The sequence below is a fragment of the Rattus norvegicus genome, chromosome 4 (assembly GCF_021556685.1).
Source record: "Rattus norvegicus strain SHRSP/BbbUtx chromosome 4, alternate assembly SHRSP_T2T, whole genome shotgun sequence".
Classification (NCBI taxonomy): domain Eukaryota; kingdom Metazoa; phylum Chordata; class Mammalia; order Rodentia; family Muridae; genus Rattus; species Rattus norvegicus.
This window is the reverse complement of record NC_141537.1, coordinates 171,182,399-171,210,212: the sequence shown is the minus strand read 5'-3', so window position 1 is coordinate 171,210,212 and position 27,814 is coordinate 171,182,399. Positions and strand designations below refer to the sequence as shown.

General features: G+C 42.0%; 1 protein-coding gene across 1 annotated transcript in view; it reads left to right on the top strand.

Annotated features, from left to right (window-relative positions):
• Grin2b (glutamate ionotropic receptor NMDA type subunit 2B) overlaps window positions 1-27,814 on the top strand; it is a 555,949-nt gene that overhangs the window by 33,510 nt on the left and 494,625 nt on the right. Inside the window, exons 5-7 of the mRNA XM_087655881.1 lie at window positions 21,543-21,692; window positions 24,975-25,064; window positions 26,498-26,761. The gene's annotated coding sequence lies outside the window, so the exon portion shown is untranslated. The remainder of the gene's footprint in view (window positions 1-21,542; window positions 21,693-24,974; window positions 25,065-26,497; window positions 26,762-27,814) is intronic.

Here is a 27,814-nt window from a genome sequence, read left to right as displayed (position 1 = left end):
GTGCTGTGGTGTGTGCTGTGTGCTGTGGTATATGCTGTGTGCTGTGGTGTATGCTGTATGCTGTATGCTGTATGCTGTACTGTATATTCGGTTGTCCCACTGTCTTTAGGTTCCTCCTTTTGTTCATCTGTCATCAGGGAGCAGTTGGACTGCTTCCCCTTTTCAGCATTTGGGAATAAAGCTGAGCACAGGTGACAAATATCTTTTTTAGAGAAAGCCTACTTTCAGTTTCTTTAGATATATAATCCACAGTGGTGGTGCTAGTTCATAGAGAAAGTCTTCATTTTTAAGGAAACACTATACTTTTCCGTAAGAGCTGCATCATTTTATGGCCCCATGTGCACAGTGGATTCCTCTTCATCTTCACCGATACCCATCTCGTTCTTTTTCACTAATAACTGTGTTAGGAGTATGACATAATACCTTATTTTGTTCTTGTTTATTTGTGTGTGTGTGTGTGTGTGTGTGTGTGTGTGTGTGTGTGTGTGTGTACATGGTACATGGGTACCCGTAGAGGTCATATAGGGTGTCAGATCCTCTGGTTGTGAACTGTTCTGTGTGCATCCTGGGAAACAAACTCCAGTCTTCTGCAAGAGCAGCAAATGCTCTTCTGAGACAGCCCTCACTGTGATGTACACTTTACTAATGGTTAGCGATGTTCATTATCTTTACAAGGGCTTATTGACAACTTGTATTTTTTAGGGACAAATATTTATTCAAGTTTTTAACCAAAAATGTCAAACTTTATAATAATTAATTAATGTTATAATTAATATAATCAATATTATATTACATTATATAAATTATTATTATTATTATTATTATTATTATTATTATTAGTATTAGTATTAGTATGTATGTGTAGGCTGGGAGGATACAGGTCCACAGATTGCCGCTTGTTTTAGTTAGTGTTTCTGTTGCTCTGCAGAGACATTATGATGGTTTGTATATACCTGGCCCAGGGAGTGACACTATTAGAAGGTGTGGCCCTGCTGGAGTAGTTGTGTCACTGTGGGCATGGGTTTAATAACCCTGATTCTAGCTGCCTGGAAGGGAATATTCTGCTGGCAGCCTTCAGAATACCAGCCTGCCTGGCTGCTGCCATGTTCCTGCCTTGATGACTATTGATGGAACCTCTGAACCTGTAAACGAGCCCCAATTAAATGTTGTCCTTATAAGAGCTGCCTTGGTCATGGTGTCTGTCCACAGCAGTAAAACCCTAACTAAGACGCCATGACCAAGGCAGCTTGTATAATGGCAAACATTTAATTGAGTCTGGCTTACATGTTCAGGGGTTCAGTCCATTATCTTCACGGTGGGAACATGGCAGCCTCCAGACAGACATGGCACTTGAGGAGCTGAGAGGTCTACATCTTGATCCCAAGGTAACCACGAGGGGACTGGAATTCTACACTGCGTGGAGCTTGTGTTTAGAAATGTCAAAACCCATCCCACAGTGACACACTTTCCCCAACAAGGCCACACCTCCTAATAGTGCTGTTCCCCGTAGACCAAGCATTTAAACATGAGTCCATGGTGGCCAAAGCTATCCAAACCACCACACTGTCCACCTCATTTTTTCCGACTAGGTCCATCGCTGAGGATTTTACCAATTGATTGGTGTGGCTGGCCAATGAGTCCCCAAACTCTTCTGTGTGTACCGGCCAGCACTGGTGTCCCAGGCAAACGGCAGCACGCCTGCCTTTTCACACAGGCACAGCGCATCCAAGTTCATGCCCTCACGTTTGTGCAGCAGGTCCTTCACCCTCTGAGCCATCTCCCCAGGCTTTCACCTGTGCTTCAGTTTCGTTTGTTTTTATTGACACTTTGAAGTTAGGATCTCAGGTAGGACTGACCTTGAGTTCACTGTGTAGCCTTGGATGACCTTGAACTCCCCATCCCAAGCAGGGATTCTCTAGATGTTTTGAACATTATGTCCTCACTAGATAAATGATTTAAAGTTTTCTCTATTTTCTATATTGCCTTTTCACTTTCTGACACACAGACTCACATGCACCCACACATGCACAATGCACACATGAACGGACGCATACACACACACACACACACACACACACACACACACACACACGCCATTTTTCCCTCCCCTTTCCCTCTCCCCTCCCCTCTAGACCCCTCCCCCCACCTCTCCCCTTTTGTCTCCCTCTGCTTCTGTCTTCCTCTCTTTTTAGTGCTCAGAATTGAGTCAGACTGGCAGTGAAGCTATATTCCTAGTCCTCAACTGGATCATTTGCTAAGAGAAAACTTTAAATTTGATGCATCCCAAATGTTATAGTTTTAGTTTTGTTGTAGTTTCATCTTTTTAAATTTTTTTAAATTAAAATTAAATTAGTTAATTTTTATTTTGATCTTTGTTTCTTGCTTTTTTTTTTTTTTATTAACTTGAGTATTTCTTATATACATTTCGAGTGTTATTCCCTTTCCCGGTTTCTGGGCAGACATCCCCCTCTCCCCTCCCCTTCTTTATGGGTGTTCCCCTCCCCATCCTCCCCCCATTGCCGCCTTCCCCCCAACAATCCAGTTCACTGGGGGTTCAGTCTTACCAGGACCCAGGGCTTCCCCTTCCACTGGTGCTCTTACTAGGATATTCACTGCTACCTATGAGGTCAGAGTCCAGGGTCAGTCCATGTATAGTCTTTAGGTAGTGGCTTAGTCCCTGGAAGCTCTGGTTGCTTGGCATTGTTGTACATATGGGGTCTCGAGCCCCTTCAAGCTCTTCCAGTTCTTTCTCTGATTCCTTCAACGGGGGTCCCGTTCTCAGTTCAGTGGTTTGCTGCTGGCATTCGCCTCTGTATTTGCTGTATTCTGGCTGTGTCTCTCAGGAGAGATCTACATCCGGCTCCTGTCGGTCTGCACTTCTTTGCTTCATCCATCTTGTCTAATTGGGTGGCTGTATATGTATGGGCCACATGTGGGGCAGGCTCTGAATGGGTGTTCCTTCAGTCTCTGTTTTAATCTTTGCCTCTCTATTCCCTGCCAAGGGTATTCTTGTTCCCCTTTTAAAGAAGGAGTGAAGCATTCAAATTTTGATCATCCGTCTTGAGTTTCATTTGTTCTAGGCATCTAGGGTAATTCAAGCATTTGGCTAATAGCCACTTATCAATGAGTGCATACCATGTATGTCTTTCTGTGATTGGGTTACCTCACTCAGGATGATATTTTCCAGTTCCAACCATTTGCCTATGAATTTCATAAAGTCATTGTTTTTGATAGCTGAGTAATATTCCATTGTGTAGATGTACCACATTTTCTGTATCTATTCCTCTGTTGAAGGGCATCTGGGTTCTTTCCAGCTTCTGGCTATTATAAATAAGGCTGCGATGAACATAGTGGAGCACGTGTCTTTTTTATATGTTGGGGCATCTTTTGGGTATATGCCCAAGAGAGGTATAGCTGGATCCTCAGGCAGTTCAATGTCCAATTTTCTGAGGAACCTCCAGACTGATTTCCAGAATGGTTGTACCACCAACAATGGAGGAGTGTTCCTCTTTCTCCACATCCTCGCCAGCATCTGCTGTCACCTGAGTTTTTGATCTTAGCCATTCTGACTGGTGTGAGGTGAAATCTCAGGGTTGTTTTGATTTGCATTTCCCTTATGACTAAAGATGTTGAACATTTCTTTAGGTGTTTCTCAGCCATTCGGCATTCCTCAGCTGTGAATTCTTTGTTTAGCTCTGAACCCCATTTTTTAATAGGGTTATTTGTCTCCCTGCGGTCTAACTTCTTGAGTTCTTTGTATATTTTGGATATAAGGCCTCTATCTGTTGTAGGATTGGTAAAGATCTTTTCCAAATCTGTTGGTTGCCGTTTTGTCCTAACCACAGTGTCCTTTGCCTTACAGAAGCTTTGCAGTTTTATGAGATCCCATTTGTCGATTCTTGATCTTAGAGCATAAGCCATTGGTGTTTTGTTCAGGAAATTTTTTCCAGTGCCCATATGTTCGAGATGCTGCCCTAGTTTTTCTTCTATTAGTTTGAGTGTATCTGGTTTGATGTGGAGGTCCTTGATCCACTTGGACTTAAGCTTTGTATGGGGTGATAAGCATGGATCGATCTGCATTCTTCTACATGTTGACCTCCAGTTGAACCAGCACCATTTGCTGAAAATGCTATCTTTTTTCCATTGGATGGTTTTGGCTCCTTTGTCAAAAATCAAGTGCCCATAGGTGTGTGGGTTCATTTCTGGGTCTTCAATTCTGTTCCATTGGTCTATCTGTCTGTCTCTGTACCAATACCATGCAGTTTTTATCACTATTGCTCTGTAATACTGCTTGAGTTCAGGGATAGTGATTGCCCCTGAAGTCCTTTTATTGTTGAGGATAGCTTTAGCTATCCTGGGTTTTTTGTTATTCCAGATGAATTTGCAAATTGTTCTGTCTAACTCTTTGAAGAATTGGATTGGTATTTTGATGGGGATTTCATTGAATCTGTAGATCGCTTTTGGTAAAATGGCCATTTTTACTATATTAATCCTGCCAATCCATGAGCATGGGAGATCTTTCCATCTTCTGAGGTCTTCTTCAATTTCTTTCTTCAGAGTCTTGAAGTTCTTATTGTACAAATCTTTTACTTGCTTGGTTAAAGTCACACCGAGGTACTTTATATTATTTGGATCTATTATGAAGGGTGTCGTTTCCCTAATTTCTCTCTCGGCTTGTTTCTCTTTTGTGTAGAGGAAGGCCTCTGATTTATTTGAGTTAATTTTTTTTTTTTTTTTTTTTTTGGAGCTGGGGACCGAACCCAGGGCCTTGTGCTTGCTAGGCAAGCGCTCTACCACTGAGCTAAATCCCCAACCCCTTGAGTTAATTTTATACCCAACCACTTTGCTGAAGTTGTTTATCAGCTTTAGTAGTTCTCTGGTGGAACTTTTGGGATCACTTAAATATACTATCATATCATCTGCAAATAGTAATATTTTGACTTCTTCTTTTCCGATCTGTATCCCCTTGACCTCCTTTTGTTGTCTGATTGCTATGGCTAGAACTTCAAGAACTATATTGAATAAGTAGGGAGAGAGTGGGCAGCCTTGTCTAGTCCCTGATTTTAGTGGGATTGCTTCAAGTTTCTCTCCATTTAGTTTAATGTTAGCAACTGGTTTGCTGTATATGGCTTTTACTATGTTTAGGTATGGGCCTTGAATTCCTATTCTTTCCAGGACTTTTATCATGAAGTGGTGTTGAAATTCGTCAAATGCTTTCTCAGCATCTAATGAAATGATCATGTGGTTTTGTTCTTTCAGTTTGTTTATATACTGGATCACGTTGATGGTTTTCCGTATATTAAACCATCCCTACATGCCTGGGATGAAGCCTACTTGATCATGGTGGATGATTGTTTTGATGTGCTCTTGGATTCGGTATGCCAGAATTTTATTGAGTATTTTTGCGTCGATATTCATAAGGGAAATTGGTCTGAAGTTCTCTTTCTTTGTTAGGTCTTTGTGTGGTTTAGGTATAAGAGTAATTGTGGCTTCATAGAAGGAATTCGGTAGTGCTCCATCTGTTTCAATTTTGTGGAATAATTTGGATAATATTGGTATGAGGTCTTCTATGAAGGTCTGATAGAATTCTGCACTAAACCCGTCTGGACCTGGGCTCTTTTTGGTTGGGAGACCTTTAATGACTGCTTCTATTTCCTTAGGAGTTATGGGGTTGTTTAACTGGTTTATCTGTTCCTGATTTAACTTCAGTACCTGGTATCTGTCTAGGAAATTGTCTATTTCCTGCAGATTTTCAAGTTTTGTTGAATATAGGCTTTTATAGTAAGATCTGACGATTTTTTGAATTTCCTCTGAATCTGTAGTTATGTCTCCCTTTTCATTTCTGATTTTGTTAATTTGGACACACTCTCTGTGTCCTCTCGTTAGTCTGGCTAAGAGTTTATCTATCTTGTTGATTTTCTCAAAGAACCAACTTTTGGTTCTGTTGATTCTTTCTATGGTCCTTTTTGTTTCTACTCCTCCTGGGTGTATTTGCTTCTTTTTGTTCTAGAGCTTTTAGGTGTGCTGTCAAGCTGCTGACATATGCTCTTTCCTGTTTCTTTCTGCAGGCACTCAGCGCTATGAGTTTTCCTCTTAGCACAGCTTTCATTGTGTCCCATAAGTTTGGGTATGTTGTACCTTCATTTTCATTAAATTCTAAAAAGTCTTAAATTTCTTTATTTCTTCCTTGACCAGGTTATCATTGAGTAGAGCATTGTTCAATTTCCAAGTATATGTGGGCATTCTTCCCTTATTGTTATTGAAGACCAGTTTTAGGCCGTGGTGGTCTGATAGCACGCATGGGATTATTTCTATATTTCTGTACCTGTTGAGGCCCGTTTTTTGACCAATTATATGGTCAGTTTTGGAGAAAGTAGCATGAGGAGCTGAGAAGAAGGTATATCCTTTTGCTTTAGGATAGAATGTTCTATAAATATCTGCTAAGTCCATTTGGCTCATTACTTCTCTTAGTCTGTCTATGTCTCTGTTTAATTTCTGTTTCCATGATCTGTCCATTGATGAGAGTGGGGTGTTGAAATCTCCTACTATTATTGTGTGAGGTGCAATGCGTGTTTTGAGCTTTAGTAAGGTTTCTTTTACGTATGTAGGTGCCCTTGTATTTGGGGCATTGATATTTAGGATTGAGAGTTCATCTTGGTGGATTTTTCCTTTGATGAATATGAAGTGTCCTTCCTTATCTTTTTTGATGACTTTTAGTTGAAAATTGATTTTATTTGATATTAGAATGGCTACTCCAGCTTGCTTCTTCTGACCATTTGCTTGGAAAGTTGTTTTCCAGCCTTTCACTCTGAGGTAGTGTCTGTCTTTGTCTCTGAGGTGTGTTTCCTGTAGGCAGCAGAATGCAGGGTCCTCGTTGCGTATCCAGTTTGCTAATCTATGTCTTTTTATTGGGGAGTTGAGGCCATTGATATTGAGAGATATTAAGGAATAGTGATTATTGCTTCCTGTTATATTCATATTTGGATATGAGGTTATGTTTGTGTGCTTTTCTTCTTTGTGTTTTGTTGCCAAGACGATTAGTTTCTTGCTTCTTCTAGGGTATAGCTTGCCTCCTTATGTTGGGCTTTACCATTTATTATCTTTTGTAGTGCTGGATTTGTAGAAAGATATTGTGTAAATTTGGTTTTGTCATGGAATATCTTGGTTTCTCCATCTATGTAAATTGAGAGTTTTGCAGGATACAGTAACCTGGGCTGGCATTTGTGTTCTCTTAGGGTCTGTATGACATCTGTCCAGGATCTTCTGGCTTTCATAGTTTCTGGCGAAAAGTCTGGTGTAAATCTGATAGGTCTGCCTTTATATGTTACTTGACCCTTTTCCCTTACTGCTTTTAATATTCTTTCTTTATTTTGTGCGTTTGGTGTTTTGACTATTATGTGATGGGAGGTGCTTCTTTTCTGGTCCAATCTATTTGGAGTTCTGTAGGCTTCTTGTATGCTTATGGGTATCTCTTTTTTTTAGGTTAGGGAAGTTTTCTTCTATGATTTTGTTGAAGATATTTACTGGTCCTTTGAGCTGGGAGTCTTCACGCTCTTCTATACCTATTATCCTTAGGTTTGATCTTCTCATTGAGTCCTGGATTTCCTGTATGTTTTGGACCAGTAGCTTTTTCTGCTTTACATTATCTTTGACAGTTGAGTCAATGATTTCTATGGAATCTTCTGCTCCCGAGATTCTCTCTTCCATCTCTTGTATTTTGTTGGTGAAGCTCGTATCTACAGCTCCTTGTCTCTTCTTTTGGTTTTCTATATCCAGGGTTGTTTCCATGTGTTCTTTCTTGATTGCTTCTATTTCCATTTTTAATTCCTTCAACTGATTGATTGTGTTTTCCTGGAATTCTTTCAGGGATTCTTGCGATTCCTCTCTGTTTATTAATGTTTTCCTGTGTTTGTCTAAGGGAGTTCTTCACGTCTCAAATATGATTTTGAAACTAGATCTTGCTTTTCTGGTGTGTTTGGATATTCCGTGTTTGCTTTGGTGGGAGAATTGGGCTCCGATGTTGCCATGTAGTCTTGGCATCCAGTTGCTTGGGTTCCTGTGCTTGCCTCTCGCCATCAGATTATCTCTAGTGTTACTTTGCTCTGCTATTTCTGACAGTGGCTAGACTGTCCTATAAGCCTGTGTGTCAGGAGTGCTGTAGACCTGTTTTCCTGTTTTCTTTCAGTCAGTTATGGGGACAGAGTGTTCTGCTTTCGGGCGTGTAGTTTTTCCTATCTACAGGTCTTCAGCTGTTCCTGTGGGCCTGTGTCTGGAGTTCACCAGGCAGGTCACTTGCAGCAGAAAAGTTGGTCTTACCTGTGGTTCCGAGGCTCAAGTTTGCTCGTGGGGTGTTGCTTATGAGCTCTCTGCGGAGGCAGCAACCAGGAAGATCTGTGCCGCCGTTTCCGGGAGCCTCCGTGCACCAGGGTTCCAGATGGCGTTTGGTGTTTTCCTCTGGCGTCAGAGATGTGTGCAGAGTGCAGTCTCTTCTGGTTTCCCAGGTGTGTCTGCCTCTCTGTAGGTTTAGCTCTCCCTCTCACGGGATTTGGGTGCAGAAAACTGTTTATCCGGTAGGTCTCTTCAGGTTCTGGCAGTGTCTCAGATGCAGCGGTCCTGCTGCTCCTGGGCCCTCCTCAACGGGAACCCAGAGGCCATATACAGTTTCCTCTTGGGCCAGGGATGTGGGCAGGGGTGGGCAGTGTTGGTGGTCTTTTCTGCTCTGCAGCCTCAGGAGTGCCCACCTGACCAGGCGGTGAGGTCTCTCTCCCACGGGGTTTGGAAGCAGAGAGCTGCTGCGGGCCGGGATCCGCGGGTGTGGGACTCCCGGTAAACACGGGAAGTGCCCGATCCTAGAGGAATTTTGCCTCTGTGTGTCCTGAGTTCACCAGGCAGGTCTCTTGCAGCAGAAAAGTTGGTCTTACCTGTGGTTCCGAGGCTCAAATTTGCTCGTGGGGTGCTGCCTACGAGCTCTCCGTAGCGGCAGCAACCAGGAAGCTTAATTTTTTTTTTTGAATGTGGATAACCAAACTATTCTAGGAAGCATGTGTACAAGCTAAATAGTGTCATCTGATAATAGGGTTAGAGCGCTGAAGTGGCCATTTGCCTGCTACCCTATTTGGGTTCATGGATCTTGTTGATGGTTATTGTCATATGGTGTTGAACCCACAAAATGGTATCTTTATAATTTCCAGCATTATCCAGAGAATCTAGGATGTAGCCAGGGGGCCAGGGGAGTATGCTGGCCTTCAGAGAAGATGTCTTCTCTATGGGATCATGACATGATTAATGTTCTCCAGAACAACAGAGCCAGTGGGACACGTACTGATTATAACGAGATATTTATCTAGAGGACTCGTTCATATGGTTATGAAGGTTAAGGAATCCCACACGGTCTCTCACTCACAAACTGGAGCACCTCAGGTGCTGATGCTGTTCTGAGGTCTGAAAACCAAAGACAGGGAGAGCTGTGGTGTCGCTCCCAGTCGGAAGTAGAAGCCCTGGGAACTGGTGGAGCCTGCCAAGAACTAGGGGCTTTAGCATCAGGGGCAGGGAAAGTTGGATATTTCAACCCGAGAAGGGAGAAGAGGCATTGGTTCTCTTCCTGCCTATTCCATGTGGACTCTCAGATTGCCTGATGCTCTCCTGTGTTGGAGATCTTCATTCAACCTAGCGATACAGCTGCTAGGGCCTTCTAGAAGCTCCTTCAGAGACACTCCTGGAAATGATGCTTTATTAACTCTCAAGGCCTCTCTTGCCCCGGTCAATGGATCTCATAAAATTAACCATCACAGTTGGTAAAATTATGTCTGGCTTTCCTAGAGTAGGGATAAATGGATCAACTTTTTGGCTATAAAAGACAGAAGAGCTTTGTACTGATTACGTCACATCACTGTGTGCTGTTTGTTATTAAAATACTTAGTGAAACAAGGAGGGCAAGAGAACAAGATCTACAGGTCTCATGGAAAGTTGGGGGTTGGGAGGCGACAGTGCTCAGGAAGCCAGCAGTGGTCTTCCTGTCTACTAGGCCTCAAAGTGCATGTCCAAAGCTTCCGCAGTGACTTCTCTTCCCCCCTGCACTTTTTCTGCACTGCAAATCTGACTGCCTTTTTCATTTCTCCCAATCATTATTGCTGCTAAAACCATGGCTTGTCACATTTCAAAGCTTTTGATTGTCCCCACCCCTCACATGTTTTATATTTGCTTCCTCAAAGAGAAGTGATCTATCTCTGTTATCTCACCTGCCACCTGGTACAGACCCATGTGCCAGATCCCTAGATGGCGTCTCCATTGGAGCAAATGAAACGAAGACAAAAGCTAGCCCATGGTGAACTTTTCCAAATGCGTTTTTTTTTTTTTGTTGTTGTTGTTGTTGTTTTTTAAAGGAGATTTGTCTGAAGGATGGTAAGATTGGCAGACACCTCGGAGGAACTGGCCAGGATACTGTGATTTTTTTCTCCCATGATTACTTTGCTCCTTTTGTCCTGACTCAAGTAGCTTTGGGGTTATTTAATTAAACCCATCAGATGATCAGATATGAAGAAGCTTTCCTGGATTGTACACACAGATACTTTAATCACTGGAAAGATAAGTCCCAGGCTCAAATTAATAAACTGACATTTTGATTTATATCAAGTTTCTTGTGAATTTGTTTAGCGTAGATCAGTTCTGCTTAATTCGTCTTACTCCTGGCGGTGGGGATCCCTAAAACCTCAATTTGCTCTTATGTTCTGTTAATATTCTTCCTTCCTTTTCTTGTTTCATTGATCTCTTACTTGGATGCTCAGTGATTTATTTCCCATTTATTTAAAGTTCTTGGAGTCTTTCACTGAAGTTTCTATGGCACCATAAAGTAGGATCCATGTATATTCTAATGGGTCTTATAGGATGGGTAGACACTATGGCTTAGAATGACATTGGGTCCTAGCAGGTCCTGTGTTGGGCAATGATGGCTAAAGAGTAGGTGAAAAGAGAGTCAGTGTTGTTTCTGTGTTCACTTCTGTTGTTGCTTTAGGAGATGATCATATAGCACAAATGAGGAAGACTCTGGGTTTCATCCTTGCACCAACACCAAATGATCCAATAAACAATTCAGCACAGAGTTAATGGTCTAAAACAATGCAAATTCACTGTTCTGTAGTTTGGAAGGTCAAAACTCTGCTGTTGGCTTCGTGGGAATTAAGTCAGGGTGTTAAAAGAATGCCTTCCTTCTGGAGGATTCAGGGAAGGAGCCCTTTCCTTGGTTTTTCTAGCTAGCAGAGGCAACCCAATTCCTTGGCCCATGGCCCCTCCCACTTGCCAGTCTCAATGCTCTGGCCTCTGAGTCCACCCTCTGGTCTCACATGACTCTAAGACTCTCACTCACCTTTCTCTTCTGTCCACTCGCCAGTCCTTCGTGATCACACTGACCCCACCCAGGCCATCCACGGCAACACAACATCCTCACTTCCCTAACTACCTCTGCAAGTTTCCTTTTGTGATATCAAATGACACATCCTTGGTGTTTTAGCGTTTCTTTTGCTGCAACTAAAAACACCATAACCAAAAAGCAAGTTGGGGAGGAAAGGGTTTATACCACTCACAAGTCCACATCACTGTTTTTCATCAAAGAAAGCCAGGACAGGGACTCAAACAGGGCAGGAACCCGGAGGCAGAGGCTGATGCAGAGGCCCTAGAGGAAGGAGTGTTGCTTACTGGCTTACTCTCCATGGCTTTCTCAGACTGCTGTAGAATCCAAGACCACCTGCCTAAGGGTGGCGCTGTACACAGTGCTTTGGGCTCCCCCATAAAAACCACTAAGAAGATGCCCTACAGACTTTCCCACAACTTGATCTTATGGAGGCATTTTTATATTTGAGGTTCCTTCCTCTCAGAGGACTTTAGTTTGTATCAAGTTGACACAAAACTAACCAGCACACTTGAAGTGTGAATATTAATAGACATTTTTTCTAGATTAAGGGGCACATTATTATGGTAGGCCTTCAAAAACTTCAAATAGACAGTAGCACCATCTAGAATCCCATTTTGCTATTACTTGTCTTGGAGACAAGATCTCAAGAAAGGGGGCTTCAAATGCGTTACATAGATAAAGGTGGCCTTGAACTCATGATCACAAATGTGTTCTGCCACCCTCTACAGTCACCTTTTAAAATCAACCCATGACATAATAAAGGCATTTAATTTTTTTATTTAAATAAACAATATTTGAAATTGTTTTTAAAAGATGGGATTGGTTGTAGGAAAGCATAACCTGTTTCATGTCTTAGTTACTGATGAAACCAAGTCAAATGAAAGAAGAAAAGAGAAAATAAGATTCATTTTGGTAGCACACAAGCACTCAAAGGTGACAGGCGACTCAAATGCTAGACCTTGGACATTCTGTTGTCATGGTCAGTACACACATGTGGTGGTTGACTTGGAGTCACCTAGGAGATTGGTGAGATGCACCTGTGGGTGTGTCGGTGGCAGTATTTGCATAGATGGTCAACTGAAGGGAAAATGCCCACCTTGGCTGTGGAAGGCTCCATGCCATAAACTGGTGGCTAGATGAAATGAATGGAGATGAGGTAAAAACTGGGGAGCACCAGAATTCTTCTGTCTGACACGATATGAACTGCCTTATCCTGCCATGCGCTCCCCCCACTGGGATAGACTGACCCTTCTGAAACTGTGAGGTAAACTAACTCTTTTCCCATGTTGTGTGTGTCACAGTGGCTGCAGAAAGACTCATGCAGCGTGCTCCCACAGGGAGGTATACATTGCTGTGTTTGCATGTCAAGTTCAGGAAGCTTATTAGAAAGTCTATCTCTCAGGTTAGAATATACACTAGGCTAAAGACTTCTTCAGTAACCTTGGAACTGAAGATGTAGAATGACTTTGCTTCAAAAGCTTGGTAAATATTCTATGGGGAAGGTGGGAGTTGCTCAATTAAGAAAAGCTGCTTATCTTAAAGTTAGTTTCTGCAGGCCAGAGGCAATGTGCATCGAGGAAAGCTTTTTGACTTGGGTTAATCCAGCATTTCTCAAATTTATTTCATTACAGAACCTTTTGCTGTTGTTGAAAGTTGTATTAAAACATCTCACAGAACAAACACATTTTTGGGAGACAACGCATTAGCATTTTGATTTATCTTCCTGTTGTTCTCAGTCCGTGCTCATAGGTCTGGCTTTCGATTTCCATGTGGTTGGACACACGCAAAGGAAATGTTTTGATCAGGCTAATGAAGATATTTCTTGTGCAGGGTGTTATATTTCTCACTGTGGATTAATACCATGTCCACTTGATGCTTCCGTCGGTCTCATATGTGTCTTAGTGTGAGTAGATTTCTGAGTCACCCACCCCCATTTCCTTTCTGATGTCTGTCTGCATGCTGACGTCTGCAGGGGGTGTGGTAAGGGAAGTAATATGAGACAACAGTAATAAGTGGAGAGTTTTAATGAGTTCTGGACTCATTAAAATGTGTCCTGGTGCACTGTACCATAGACATTGCCTCTGCTACTTTGAAAGATAGTAGGACCTTGACTTTAGACACTGAAAAGGTCCCAGTCCCATAGGGTTGTCATATTTCTTTTAAAAATATTTATTATTATTATTATTATTATTATTATTATTATTATTGTTGTTGTTGTTGTTGTTCTGTATGTGCCACAGTGCACATGTGAAGGTCAGAGGACAACTTTCTCTCCTTTTCCTTCTACCTTTACATGGTCTCCAGGTATCAAGTTGAACTCCCTAGGGCAGCAAGGACCTTTATTCACCAGCCATTTCCTAGACTTGGTGGTCTTTTGTTTGTTTGTTTGTTTGTTTGTTTGTTTGTTTTTTGCATCTTGTTAGTTGCTTCAACTTTCCCAATCAGTCCATGGGTGAAAGCGTCAGTCTACTATATAGAGTTCATCCTATGTAGTAAGCGATTGAAGACTCTCAACACCAGGTTAAGATCAACAGGCAGTTACACTTTAGAAACCAACTTGTTTATAAAATCAAGTTCACGTCTGGATTCCTGTGTCTTTTACTTATTTCTCCCAGTTATAGCTAAGGTTCTAATATGTCTGGTGACTTCTGTTAAAGTCCGTAACCTTTCAGATAAGAAAGAAATCTTGGAGGAAGTTCAGATGAGAGCAACCAGGTTTTGGACTATGCCCTCCTTCACGACTCAGAGAACACCATGCAAGAGGGCATGGAAGGAGGAGTTAGTTAGAGGGCGAGCTGGAGGGTGCTGGGATACTGCCCTGTGATTGACACGGCCACTGTACTGTTGAACATTCAGCAGTTCTGGTTGCCGTAAGACCTACACAATATCCACCATGGATAGGAGGAAGGGCTGTGAGGCCCTGCCTCTCCTTGAGGATCTATAGGTAGAGGAGAGAGAGAGTTCTGATAAGCTGCCCACACCTTTGTAAAGGACTTCTCACCCATGTGCTTGTAAGCAACCCCAACTAAACTCATTGGGTTACTAAAAGAGGGGTAGAAGCAGAAGGGAGACTAGTTTTAGAGGGGGGGAATAGAGGGAGAGGAAGAGGGAGAGAGAGAGAGAGAGAGAGAGAGAGAGAGAGAGAGAGAGAGAGAGAGAATCAGTGGGTATGGGAGGGGGAATAATAGCAAGAAATAGGGGCACGGATATGATTAAATACATTCTATACATGTATCATAATGAAGACATAATGTATATGTAGTATATGTTATAAAATGTATTAGTCTATGAGATTATCAGGATATATATAAGGATTGAAAATTTATTAAAACAGCATCTTTGTGACAAATAGAACTTCCTGTCAGTCTCCTGGCTTCATCCTCACTGTCCTCCCTCTTCTAAGTCCACCAATACCTCATGATCCTAGCTGGTTACTCTCTCCATCCTTCTGTGGGTATTTTTACAGTTAACACATAAACTTATATATTTATGGGGTGTAGAGTAACATTTCCCTATATGTACTACGCAGTGATCAACTCTGGGCAGTTTGCATTTTCATCCCTTCATCCTTTGATGACACTTTATGGCGCCTATCTTATGGTTCTTCATGGAGTATATGACAGGCTATGGTGAAGTATTGTCACCTCACTGTGTGGTGGAATGCTACAAGTTATTTCTACCACACTCTATTTGGTGTTCACTATGTGACACAATGTGCAGTACTCATCTTTTTTGTGTCTGGCTTGTTTCATTTAACATTATTATCTTTCAGTCCCATCTAATAGGTCTCATTGGTCATTGCTACCTACATGATGCTCTGCTGTATCAATAGGCCACATTTTCTTTATCATTTTTCTATTAATAGACAAGTGGATCATTTCATGCCCTGGCTGTTGTTAGTAGGGCTGCAATAAGGTTAGGAATTACAACTTTTAATGCACTAATTTCATTTTCTTTTGATTTATACCTGGAGTGGGCTTGTTAGATCACACATTAGGTCTACTTTTAGCTTTTCTTCAGGAACTTTCATGCTGTTTTTCATAATGACTCCACTAACTTGTATTCCTACTGGCAGTACCAGTACATGGGTCCCTTTAATCTCCATTCTTATCAGCATCTTTCTTTCTTTCTTTTCCCTTTCTTTCTTTCTTTCTTTCTTTCTTTCTTTCTTTCTTTCTTTCTTTCTTTCTTTTCTTTTCTTTTCTTCCTTTCCTTTCCTTTCTTTCTTTCCTCCTTTTTCCTTCCTTCCTTCCTTCCTTCCTTCCTTCCTTCCTTCCTTTCTTTCTTTCTTTCTCCCCCCCCCCGACATCTCCCCATAAGCTATTCACTGCATGATATGATATTGTCAGAATCCATGATTTCTTTTCTGTTTCTTAGGAGTCAATGTTTGAGAACTTCCTGTCATACCAATCCACATTAACTTAAGTCTACAGTTCTGCTTTTGCTTAAGAAAACATTCTCATGACTCAAGATCTGAACTAGACTAAAGTAAAACTTCATTCACCTAAAAAATATGTGCCTGGTATTTCCTCTCTCTTTTTATTTAACTTTAATCTTGCATTATTAAAGCTTTTCATTTATTTCTATTTTATTTTAATTCTTACTTTATTTTAGGGCCTCATGTATCCTAGGCTGTCCTTAAACTCACTGTGTAGCCAAGGACATGTTTGAACTCCCAAGTGCTGGGATTTGGGAATGTGTCACCATCCACCGGAGCAGGGATATGTTGAAGTCAGGGCTTTGTGCATCTTAGGCAAACACTCTATCACCACCTCATCTACATCTGTTTTAGAAAATGGACAAACTCAATGAAATCCGCACGTGACTTTAGTTACACACTTCCAACTGACAACAGAATTAGCAAACTTCAATCTCAGACTTTGATAACACTTCCACATCGTGTAACCATGGGGACCTGCAGTTACACACCCATGCCCACCAGCCCCACATACATAAATTAAAATTAAAATGCATCTCAAAAACAATCAAACTAAACTAGTGAACTTTTGGTATAAAAATAGGAGAAACAACTGTGTTTCTACCTTTCAGAGCATGATGGCGCTTAGTAGGTTCTTTCTGGGTTGCAGTCGTAGACTGAAACCTGAACCTTTGGGAGTTCTGCTATTACAGAGTTACAAGTCTGAGGATTGACATTCCATGCCTGGAAAGGCCAGAAGAGACTGTATAATTGGCTTTAAGTGCCTGCAACTCTCCTTCTCCTCTCCAATTATAGAAGGACCTGGGTATCAAAGGCCACACCTCATTTTGGAGGGCTTACGGAAAAAAATTTCTAAAAAGTTTCTTTGTGAGTTTAGAACTTGTAAAAGTTCAGGTCTCTTCATGTCCTCTGTCAAGAAATTAGCAGTAACCTTTGCCCTTCCTGATGGTTTTTTTCACTTCCAGTACACATCCAACGAGCCTGAAGAGCTTTGGGGGATAATGCTAGAAATGTCTGTGGCATCTGCATTTGCCCAGTGGCTCTGAATGTTAGATTTGAAAGCTGCAGTCACATATTTTATTAATCTCAATTATTCAATAAAGCCCCGTTTCTTGATACTTGTGTCCAGTGTGGCTGCCATTATCCAAACACTTGAAATAAATTCAGTCCTCACTGAGACATTTTGGATTGTAAAACAGGGCACCAGATGTCATATATTTAATAAAGAAAACAATGTAAGAGTTTAAATGAACAATTTATTATTAATGGAGTATTAATTTAATAAATAACAATGTAAGAGTTTCATTAATAATTGATGTCTATCAAATGTCAAAGTAATATGTTCATAGATGGGAATTAACAGGGAGAACCAAGCTGGACAGTGTGCAGAGAGCGAGAGGCCCTGGAGCACTCAGCCCGAGATGGGAAGCTTCCGTCAAACTCAGGAGTCAGGGAACTATTCAGAAAAGGAGGCAGGCAGACTGTCAGAGTCAGAGGGGATGTAAGATTCCAAATAAATAAGGCTTTCCAGACACAACAACACGGACGCACATGTGAACTCACAGAGCCTGTGCAAGCCAGATGAGTCCCGATACTGAAAGGGAACTGGTCCCAAGCCACTGTCCCTAACCGTGAAGCTATCTCTACTTAACAACCACTAGTAGAGAAAAAATAGTTTTCCCTAATAGTCTGACTGGGCGTGCAAACTACATTGAAGGGCAGACTCCATGCCCAGTGGCAGATGGCCAACACACCACTAACTCTGGATCTTTTGGAGTTTATTTTTTTATTTTTTTGTCTCATTTCTGCTTTATTTGGACATTTCCCCCTCACTGGTCTATCACTTATATGCTATGGTTTCTGATTTTGGGGGTTTATGGATTTTGTTTGTGTGTGTATGTATATTGCTTATGGGTTTTTGTTTATTCTGCTTGGTTTGTTTATTTACCTGCTTGTCTTCTAAAGAGAGAGGGAGAAAGAAGGCATGGGGCTGGCTGGATGGGGAGATGGGGAGGGTCTGGAAGGAGATAAGGAAGGGAAAACATGTGATGGAAAATTATTCTCAATAAAATAATACTTTTGCAATATCAAATTAGCTAAAATGATAACATTTTTACTGTATTGGGGTGATTAACGTTTGCTAATGAAATTAATTTCACTGTCTTAAAATCCCTTTAAATGTGACTACTAGAAAAATCAGAGATTACATATATACTTTCCATTTGTGACACACACACACACACACACACACACACACACACACCTGTATGTTTGATTTATTTTGAGACAGGTTCTCTCCATGTAACTCTGACTGGCCCAGAATTGGTTATATGGACCAGACTGAACTTGAACTCACAAAGATCCTCCTGTCTTCACCTGAATACTAAGATTAAAAGTGTGCACCACCCATCCCGACCTATTTTTATAAATCTGTGGTGTGATTGAGAGTCATGGTGAATGAAGTATTTTACATATTTATGTTTTCCAGGCATATTTAAACACCAAAAAAATCACGGTATGTTTGGGGAGGTCCACTTAAAGGTGTTATAATCTTTAATCTTGATCTTAGAGAGCAACTTAGTATAACATTTTTTATAAACCAGTGTCATTTTGCCATGCTATAATCAACAGACACACAGAAACCAAACAAGGAGAGCACAATGGAGGATGGTTGAGTCTTTCTCAGAAGGGGAAACAAAAAATAGATATGGGAGATGGATAGAAGGAGGGAACTGGATGGAAGAGAAGACAGGGAGGGGAGTGGGGCAGGGTGTATCTTATGTAGGGCTTGCAGGGGAGAGAAGGGAGACCGACTAGCGGGGCTATCTACAGGACATGCCAGAGACCCGGAATGGAGAGAGGTCTCAGGGGTCTAAGGGGCGATTCTACCTGAGATTCCTGGCAGTGGGGATGTGGATCCTGAAGAGGCCACCTCCTGTAGCCAGGCAGGACTCCCAGTAGAAGAGTAAGGACAGCAACCCACCCACAAAGCCTTCGACCCTGCCTACAAGATGTGCAGAGACAAAGATAGAACAGAGACTGAGGGAATGGCCAACCAATGACTGGCCTAAATTTAGACCCATCGTATAATTAAGAACTAACCCCTACCCTGTTAATGATATTCAGTCATGCTTGCAGACAGGAGCCTAGCACAACTGTCCTCTGAGAGGCTCCGCCCAGCAGCCAATGGAAAGAGATGCAGAGACTCACACCCGAACAGTAGATGGAGCTCTCTGGGAGTCTTACAGAAGAGTTGGGAGAAAGACTGAGGAACCCGAAAAAGACAGGGACTCCACAGTAAGACCAAGAGAGTAAACTAACCCGGGGTCCCCTGGTCCTCAGAGGTTGAACCACCAACCAAAGAGCGAGCAAGGGCTGGACCTAGGCATATGCAGCAGATGAGTGGCTTGGTCTTCATGCGGATCCCCCCAAACAACCGGAGCAGAGGTTGTCCTTGAGTCTGTCGCCTACCTACCTGCCTGTGGATCCCGCACCTCAAAATGAGCAACCTTGTCTGGCCTTAGTGAGAGAGGATGCACCTAGTCCCACAGCGACTTGATGTGCAGGGTGGGATGGTTGGGAGAGGAGGGATAGGGTGAGCAGTGTGGGGTAGTGGTGAGGTGGTGGAGGATGGGAGGTTGACACCCAGAGGGGGGCTTCCCTTTCTAAGGGAAATCTGGGGAGGACTTATCTGAGGGGGGTACTGGGAGGAGAGGAAGGACTGATATTGAGTTGTAAAGCAAATGAATAAATAAATAAATACATTTGATAATTAAAAGATAGACCCAGGTGGAATTATCCTGTTGGCTTCATTTTCTTTACGATGCTGCTGCTGTGGGCACAAGCCATGGCTGTTAAGCTCAAAGGTGAGAGTTTGCAGGCCGGTACAGGATGACGTATGCACGTGTGAAATTCGACCTAGGGTTGGCAGGTGTCTACTCTTGCTTAGCCATTCACCCGCATCTTTGTTGCTGAGGCTGAGCCTGCTTTGTTCACCGCTGCTATTACCCAGCAGCCCGAACCTCCGTTCCCCTGCTTGCTGCTGGGTTTCACTGTGTTCCTATGGCCTTTATCCTGCTCGCCTCGCTTGTGGTTCTCCCGGCATCAGCTTCCTTATACAATAGCTCCCCAAGTGTCCCGCAGTCTTCCATTCTCTGTGTACATACATTCCAGCAGAGCGTCAGCAGAAAGACCGGCTCAGTGCCGAGACGGACAATGCTCCTTTCCGTGCTGGGGAGCGGTTGGATTTTTAAGTTAACATCCTTACGTGTGAGGTAGCATTGTTCCTCACACAGGCATCTATTCTGACCCGTAGACGCTGCGTTACAAATGGCTATTTAATAGCAAGTGAGGAGGTCTAAGATACCTCATTCTGTATTTAGGATTTTAGATGTCTTAGGTGTCGAAACTTCACGGTAAGTGCAAAAGGCGGAATAGGGGTTTGGGCAAGAAGTGCAGTTCAAAACATGTCCTTGCAAACCTTTGATTGGTAATGCCAGAGTAGCAGAGAAACTCGAGGTAGATCGAAACTTGGTGTATCAGTCTTACAAAAGACACAATTGGATTTTTTTCACTTACTGCCAATAGCTCTCAGAGGCAAATGGCTATCTAAGTCACCTTCTATCCTAGTGTCCCCTCATAACAAAGAATTTCATGATAATCCATGCCAGCTGTTTTATTATCTCAAGGCAAAAAGTGATGCTTGGAGAATAGACAGGATCACTTGGCCAGAATCTCTCAGAAGGTCTGTACAAAGCAGGACAGGGTATTAGCTTGTCTTATGGCTGATGTGGAATGGACTACATAGGATGTCACCCATGATAGACCATCATATAAGTTGGCATTGTGGCGGAACAACCATGCCCCAACTCATAAAAAATATTTAGTTTCTTAATCTTATATTTATAGAACAGTATGGTCTGGTTGATATTGCAATGGGATTGCCTGAACTTGGCTGGCTGAATCCTGCATACAGATCTGCTTCGCACATCTTTATTTGAGGACCAGTCATTTCTCAGTCCAATTGCTCTCCTGATGATGAATGATGGGATGTAATGACAGTCAGATTATCGTTTGAAGCCCTCGATAGTATAGAATTGGTCACATGGCCAATTCAAATGTTAACAGGACAATGAACTATCTTCTCGTTACTCTAGAGAGAGATACTAGAAAGCTGAAGTATAGACGTGTTTTAGTTGTGTTGTGCAAAAATGTCAGTGAATCCTCTCTGCGAAACCATCAAATATAAAATAAGATGAAAATTTTAATAACATGCTTTTGGGTGACATGGAAATTGACCGGGAGAAGGCAATAGATGAGGGGTATTAATTCTTGAAAAAATGTACATGAATTTTTGGAAAAAAACTGTGGGCAGATGTAACCTTCCTTCCTTGGGTCTGATCTGATACAACCCATCACCCAGGCTGGTAGCTGACAGTGGTGACTTTATGACAGCAGCTCAGTCATGAGAACAAGCCGGTTTGTTTTCTGAGGGAGAAGACTCAGCTTGGAGAGAAACCATACCAGTTATTATGAAAAAGAGACAAAGACAAAAAACAAATAGAAAAGCCTAGACCTTAGCTGCCCTAAGGTTTTGGTTCTATCTGATGACAATGGTGGGCTGTGCTGACATTTTAAGGAGGTTCTGGGAGTCAGAGAGGCTTGCAGTGCTCAGTAAGCTTTTCATGTTCCTGACAGGGGAGCTACACGCTATGCACATGCATTTTGAAGGATGGAAAAGACACTCGTGAAGAGGGAAGCCCCAGGCACACCTGAGAACCAGTAGAATCTGCCTCTGTATTACATACAGATTGATTAGAAATGAATGGAAACGCTCTGGGGTCTGAGGTATAAACATCTGCCCACATTATTAGACGTCTTTGAACATATTACTGACACATGAGTGAATGCTTGACAGGCAAGTGGGGAAGGCCTTAAAAGCTCCAATCTCAGGTCTGAGTAGAAAGAGTAGCTATATCCATAGTAGGGATCAGATCCTGCAGGTTTAAGTTCACTGAAATATATATTTTAAAAAAAATCAACCAATACATTGCCAAAATATGTTATATAAAATGTCTACCTTTCAACAGACATATGAGACTTACTATGTAAAACAGGACAATGACATCCATACACAGAAAAATAAATACTCAATAGGAGCTAAACTTAAGGTCTTGATTTTAAATTTAGCAGACAAAGAAGTCAAGCATAAACTGAATGACTTTGAGTAATTAAAAGAAGCAAAAGAAAATATCTTGACAATGATGCCATGAATCTAAACAGGGAACATGAACTGTAGCAAAAGAGCTGGAGAGAATGCTATGTCTGAAAACACAGTGACCGAATGGGAAATACTCTACATGGTGTTAACAGAAGACTCTAGGAGGTCAGGGAAGTCACGGATTTATGTGAAGATAGAACAACATATAAGTCAATAGGAAAAGGCAGAAGAAGATTCTTATCAACATATTTGTAATAGGAAATACAAGAAGAACAAGAGAAACACAGAGACTTTCTTATAAAAATAATTATAAATGTCTCACATTTGATGAAAACCCTTTATCTGAATGTCCAGAAAGATCACTGGATTCCAAGTAGGACACACAGGAAGGGTTTCACATCTGGGCCAGTCACAATAGAACATTTAAAAATGGAATCTTAAAGTGGAGGAATAGAATAATAGTCAATGTGCTCATAGAAAAATATCACTCAAAATTATTATATTCCACAAAGCATCATTCAACAGGCAAGGAAGACTAGAAGACTTCTCTAGATAAAGACAGAACTTCTCTATGAGATGCCAACATGAGGGCTTCAGACTGAAAGGAAATCAAAGCAAAACGATGACATCACATCACAGAGAGGAACAAAGAGCAGAGAACTATTGACAGTCTAGGTAAATATGAAGATGACCCCACTGGCTGTTATTTCTCCTTGTTGTGAAATGCCATCTCTGGCCATGACACAGCCCTTGTCCTTTGAAACTCTCAACAGCTGTGACTGCCTATAGTGGACTTGCACAAGATCGAGTCCATTTAATTTTCTATCATTAAGGGAGAGTAAGGCGCGCGCGTGTGTGTGAGTGTTTATGTGTGTGCACACATGTGCATGTGTTTATGCATGTTTGTAAGTGTGTGTGTACACATGGGCATATGCCTATGTATGTGAACACATGTGGAAACCAGAGGTAGATATCATGTCTTCCTCAGTCGATTGCTCTTTTCCTCCTGTATTTAGGCATGGCCTCTCACTTGTACCCAGAGCTTCTTGCTTTCACTGAGTGCAGTTAGGCAGCTTCTTATTGTCTCTCCTTCCTGTGACAGGTGGGATGTCATGCCAGCTTAGCGTCTCAGTCATGCTTTATGTGGCAAGCACTTTACCTCACAGCCGTCTCCCCAGGTCTCCTTTATGGTTGTGTTTGTGTTTGTTTTTTATGGCTAATGAAACGGTGGTTATAGCGTTAAGTTGTGGGTTTGTTCTATACACACACATGTGATGATGTCAGCATTAGAGTGACAGGAGAAGGAAGGAGTGCATACATTAAAACGTTGCTGGTCATCTCTCACCCAAGCACACCATGATAGGTTTATGGTGTACATTGTAACCTTTAAACAAATTAATAAAAAAAGAATGTAGTTTGGATACTAATAGAGGCAAAAACAAGATAACTAGATTTCTAGGAGAGACAAGCTTTATATTAAAAAATCCAAACCGATCTCAGCAAAGGAGAGAAAAGCAAACAGTACCAAAGAACTTGCCTGCTTTATTAATACAAATGCAATAAATTTTTACAAGGCTTGAAGAAAAAAAATGATACTAGAGAAAAATTTCCTAATAAAAATTTCAGTATATTGGGAAATGAGCAATTCTGAAAGTATAAATAGCTAAAACTCAAGGCCCTGGATCCTGACAGAATTAAAGAGCGGAGCAGGTTACATAGCTCTCGGTTTTGTTGTTGTTATGGCTGGTTGGTTATATTTTAGCAAATCCAATGACTTGTTGCATCTCCTGAGGCAGACCAAGTCAGATTGCTACTTTCTGATTCTGCCTTCAAACATGCAATTAAAAAAGTAATTTTATTTATCCTGTAAAAATTTCATACAATGTATTTCTATCCTGTCCCCCTGCCCCCGCCATTCCTCCCCTAACTTCTCCAAGATTCAACCCACTCCTTCCAACACTGTGTCTTCTTTTTGAAGATAACTGACCAAATTCAATTTATACTGTCTAGATACTCCTGGGTATGGAGTCTCCATTAGAGTGTGGTCATCTTATCAGGGGCCACACCCTTAAAGAAAGTTGGTCTCTCCTTCCCACAGAATCCATAAACAGTCAAAGCTCCTCAGTTAGTGGTGAGGGCTTGTCAGCTTCCAATCCCCTTGTTATGATTTTGTGATTCACTGCTGTCCATATGTTAATTAGAACCTAGAAGACTAATAATATTTTAAAAAGCTTACATAAAATAAGGACTTCCTGACATTCTACACAGTCCCAGGCTGTAGGGTGAACTTCCAGTCAGTTTATGATGGTGATCTCACCAGATTATTATGGAAGTGAAAGATCCCCAGTGACATCACCACTGTCACTGTGTCTGTTTCTTGCTTACATGTGTGATGGTTAAACAAATGCTTTAGTTAGTGTTTTCATTGCTGTAAAGAGATAACATGACCACAGCAGCTCTTGTAAAGAAAGAAATTTGAAGCTGGCTTACGGGTTCAGAGGTTTAGTCCATTATCATCATGGCGGGAAGCATGGCAGCGTTCAGGCCGACGTGGTGCTGGAGAAGGAGATGAGAGTTCTACATCTTGAACCACAGGCAGCAGAAGTGGACTGTGTGCCACACTGGGCATAGCTGGAGCATAGGAGACCTCAAAGTCTACCCCCACAGAGACACATTTCTTCCAACAAAAGGCCACACCTGCTCCAACAAGGCCACATCTCCTAATAGCGCCATTGCCTATGGGTCAAGCATTCAAACACATGAGTCTGTGGGGGCCAAACCTACTCAAACCACCACTGCTGTGCTGCATATAAATCTTGCTCAGTAATGCTACCTAACAGGACAGCAAATGACTGGCAATGGCTATGATTTGCTAAGATGTACTTTTATTCTTTTTGTTTGTTTTTTAGACTAAACTCCTACTTCTAAAAAAGTAGCTTCCTGTGAAAGAGTGTGGCGTGTTAGCTCAGCGGCTGCCTCAAAATGTCAAAGTGATCATGGTGGGTGATCTAGAGGGCACCCTGCGTCTTGGTTGACTTAGCTCTTGTCGGTATTGCTGATATCTACTATGACCCTATGCCTGTGTTTTGTATCTTCTACGTGGTCAAATTATCTATTCCTGTATCATTTGTTTTTCTGTTGTTATGATGAAACGCTATGACCAAGGAAGTTTCTAGAAGGAAACCTTTATTTTTGACTTTGGTTCCAGGGGAGAGTCCATAATGTGGGGTAGCCATAACAGCAGGGGAAGGAAGCTAAGAGATTGCCTCATCTTTAAGTACAAGCACAAAGCAGAGAGAACAAAGAAGTCCTCAGGTGTGACTATGGAATTTCAAAGCCTGCTTCTAGCGACAGACAGACTCCCTCCAGCAAGGCTGTACCACTTACCCCCATCCCCAACAGTGCCACTAATTAGGATCAAGTGTTCAAATACCACCTCTACTCCTTCCTCAGTAGTATGCAAAGGACCACACTGCCAACTTCTTGTCATGAAAAATACATATGTAATTTAAATTATTGTAGCTCTGAAACACTGCCTGTGTGTCCTAGGTAGCTGTAACTGTCAGTTTCAGAGAGCTAAGAGGGACCTGAGAAGGGAGTCTCAATTAAAGCACTGACCAGATCGATTGACCTGAGGACAAGCCTATGGGAGATCGGCTTGACTGTTAACTCATGTATGAGGGCCCAACCTACAGTGCCCTGCTGTGTGTATGTCTCTATCGCTTAGGAAGGTGGTTCTTGACTGTATAAGAAGCCGGCTAAGAGTGAGCTTATAAATGAGAATAATGTGATTAAGTAGTGTTTCCCATGGTTTCTGCTCCAACTTCCTGCTGGAATTCATACTGGATGATATACTGAGACCTGAAGGTGTAAGGCAAATAAATCCAACCCCTACCCTCGGATTTGTGTTTGTTACGACAACAGACAGGAAACCAGGGTACCATGCATGCAAGCATGTAGATCCTTATGACACCCTTCTGGTCGTCTGTCACCTTGTGTCAAGCTCCAGCAGCCAAGAGGATCCCTCATGTATTTCCCACACTGACATTCTCACTGGTGTTCTGGGCAGAGCACTTCGCCTAATTTGGCTACTTTAATTTAACAAGAGGTGAGGACTATGCTCTTCTTCCCATGGCCTTCTGCTGCTTTCACCAAGTGACTTGGATCCAATTAGTCAAACACCTGGGCCTGGCAGCATGGAAGTGACAGGGGCCAGTGTTCATCTGTGCATCTAGTGTTGGTCATGGTGGTTGTACATTAGGGACCACAGCAGGCTCTTGGTAGAATGGTGTCTTGAGCATGGTCTCAGATGCCTTCCTACCATGAAGTTGCGTGAAGTGCACATTAAGGTAGGGTTTCTTGGACCTCAAGCGTTAAAATTTAAGAGAGAATTTTTTCCCCAATCTTTCCTTATAGCTTTCTTTTTCTTTAGGGTCAGAGGAAGAGTGGAGCCACGCCAGAACTGAATCAACGCTTACAGTGGACACAATGCTTCAGACGGGTTGAGAAGAAACACATTGTGATTTTTGACTCTATGACAAATGACTATGGTAGCATAGTCTGTCCACACAGGCTTTTGTTCTAGGGTTAGTAGAGAAATTAGATTCTACTGTTTAGTACATTGTTTTTCTTTTCTCTGCAGTATACAAACCAAGACTTGGCCCCAGAGGATACACCTTCTAAGCATAGCGGGCAGGTGAGCCTCTCTGTCAGAACAAAACCTGTGATTGTTTTCTATCAGTTTGGGAATGGTGCTCACTAAGGGATGGCATTTGCATGAGCCATTTTTGCAACATACAATTTATCCACATTTCAAATATTAGTTAAAAAAAATAAATGTTTATGTTTGTGAGTCGCAGAATCATAAATGGCTCTGAGACAAAGCTGGGCTAATACCAAAGCTTTGAGGTAGAAGTCAGAGAGGATGGCTGTGTTTCCCATGCTGTGTCTCCAGGGAGCTTGGCTGAAGACTGTGCTAGATAAACTCATATTGGTCCATGAACCAGATCCCGTAGTGCCGTATGCCAAGTGTCATAATTGCTTTAATCCCTCTGCTTCCAAAGGAAGGCTATTTGTTTATTAAAAAGTCACACATCCACATAACAAGAGATTCAAACATTGAAATTAAGTACGAAGACTAAAACCTCAAGCAGCTCTGTTCCAACCGAGCCCAGTAGAGGTGAGTGTGTGTATCTGTGCACGGGCATGCGCATTAGAGTACTTAGTGTGGTTCATCCTATTAATTGACTCATTTATATGTAAATGCTGGTGGTAATTAGTATTGCACAACTAGATTATTAGTTCCCAGAAGACAGGAGCTGTATCCTAAGTTCACAGCTCACATCATCGGCTAATAATAATCACAAATGTAATATGCCAGAGATAGATTAAGACACAATTAAGATGAAGTGCCTTCCTAGTGACCTTCTGGGACATTTGAACATTGGGACATTCAGGTGCCATAGGGTTTGGAGCAGGTCATCTGATTTGGGTGCTCTAGCATCCAGAACTGATGATTCCTCCGAGCAGGTTGCAGACAAGTTCAGAGAGAAGTGGAGGATTCCATTATGGCAAAGACAGTTGTCACCTTGACCTCACTCACCATCTTACCACGGCTTAAAGATCTATGGCCACACGTGTTCTGTGGGGTGTCTCCCATAGTGGCAAAGAACAACAGGACAGCTGAGAATAAAATTTCTACAATGCAGAGGTGAGTCTGTGACAGAGAACTAGCCTTGACATTTAGCTG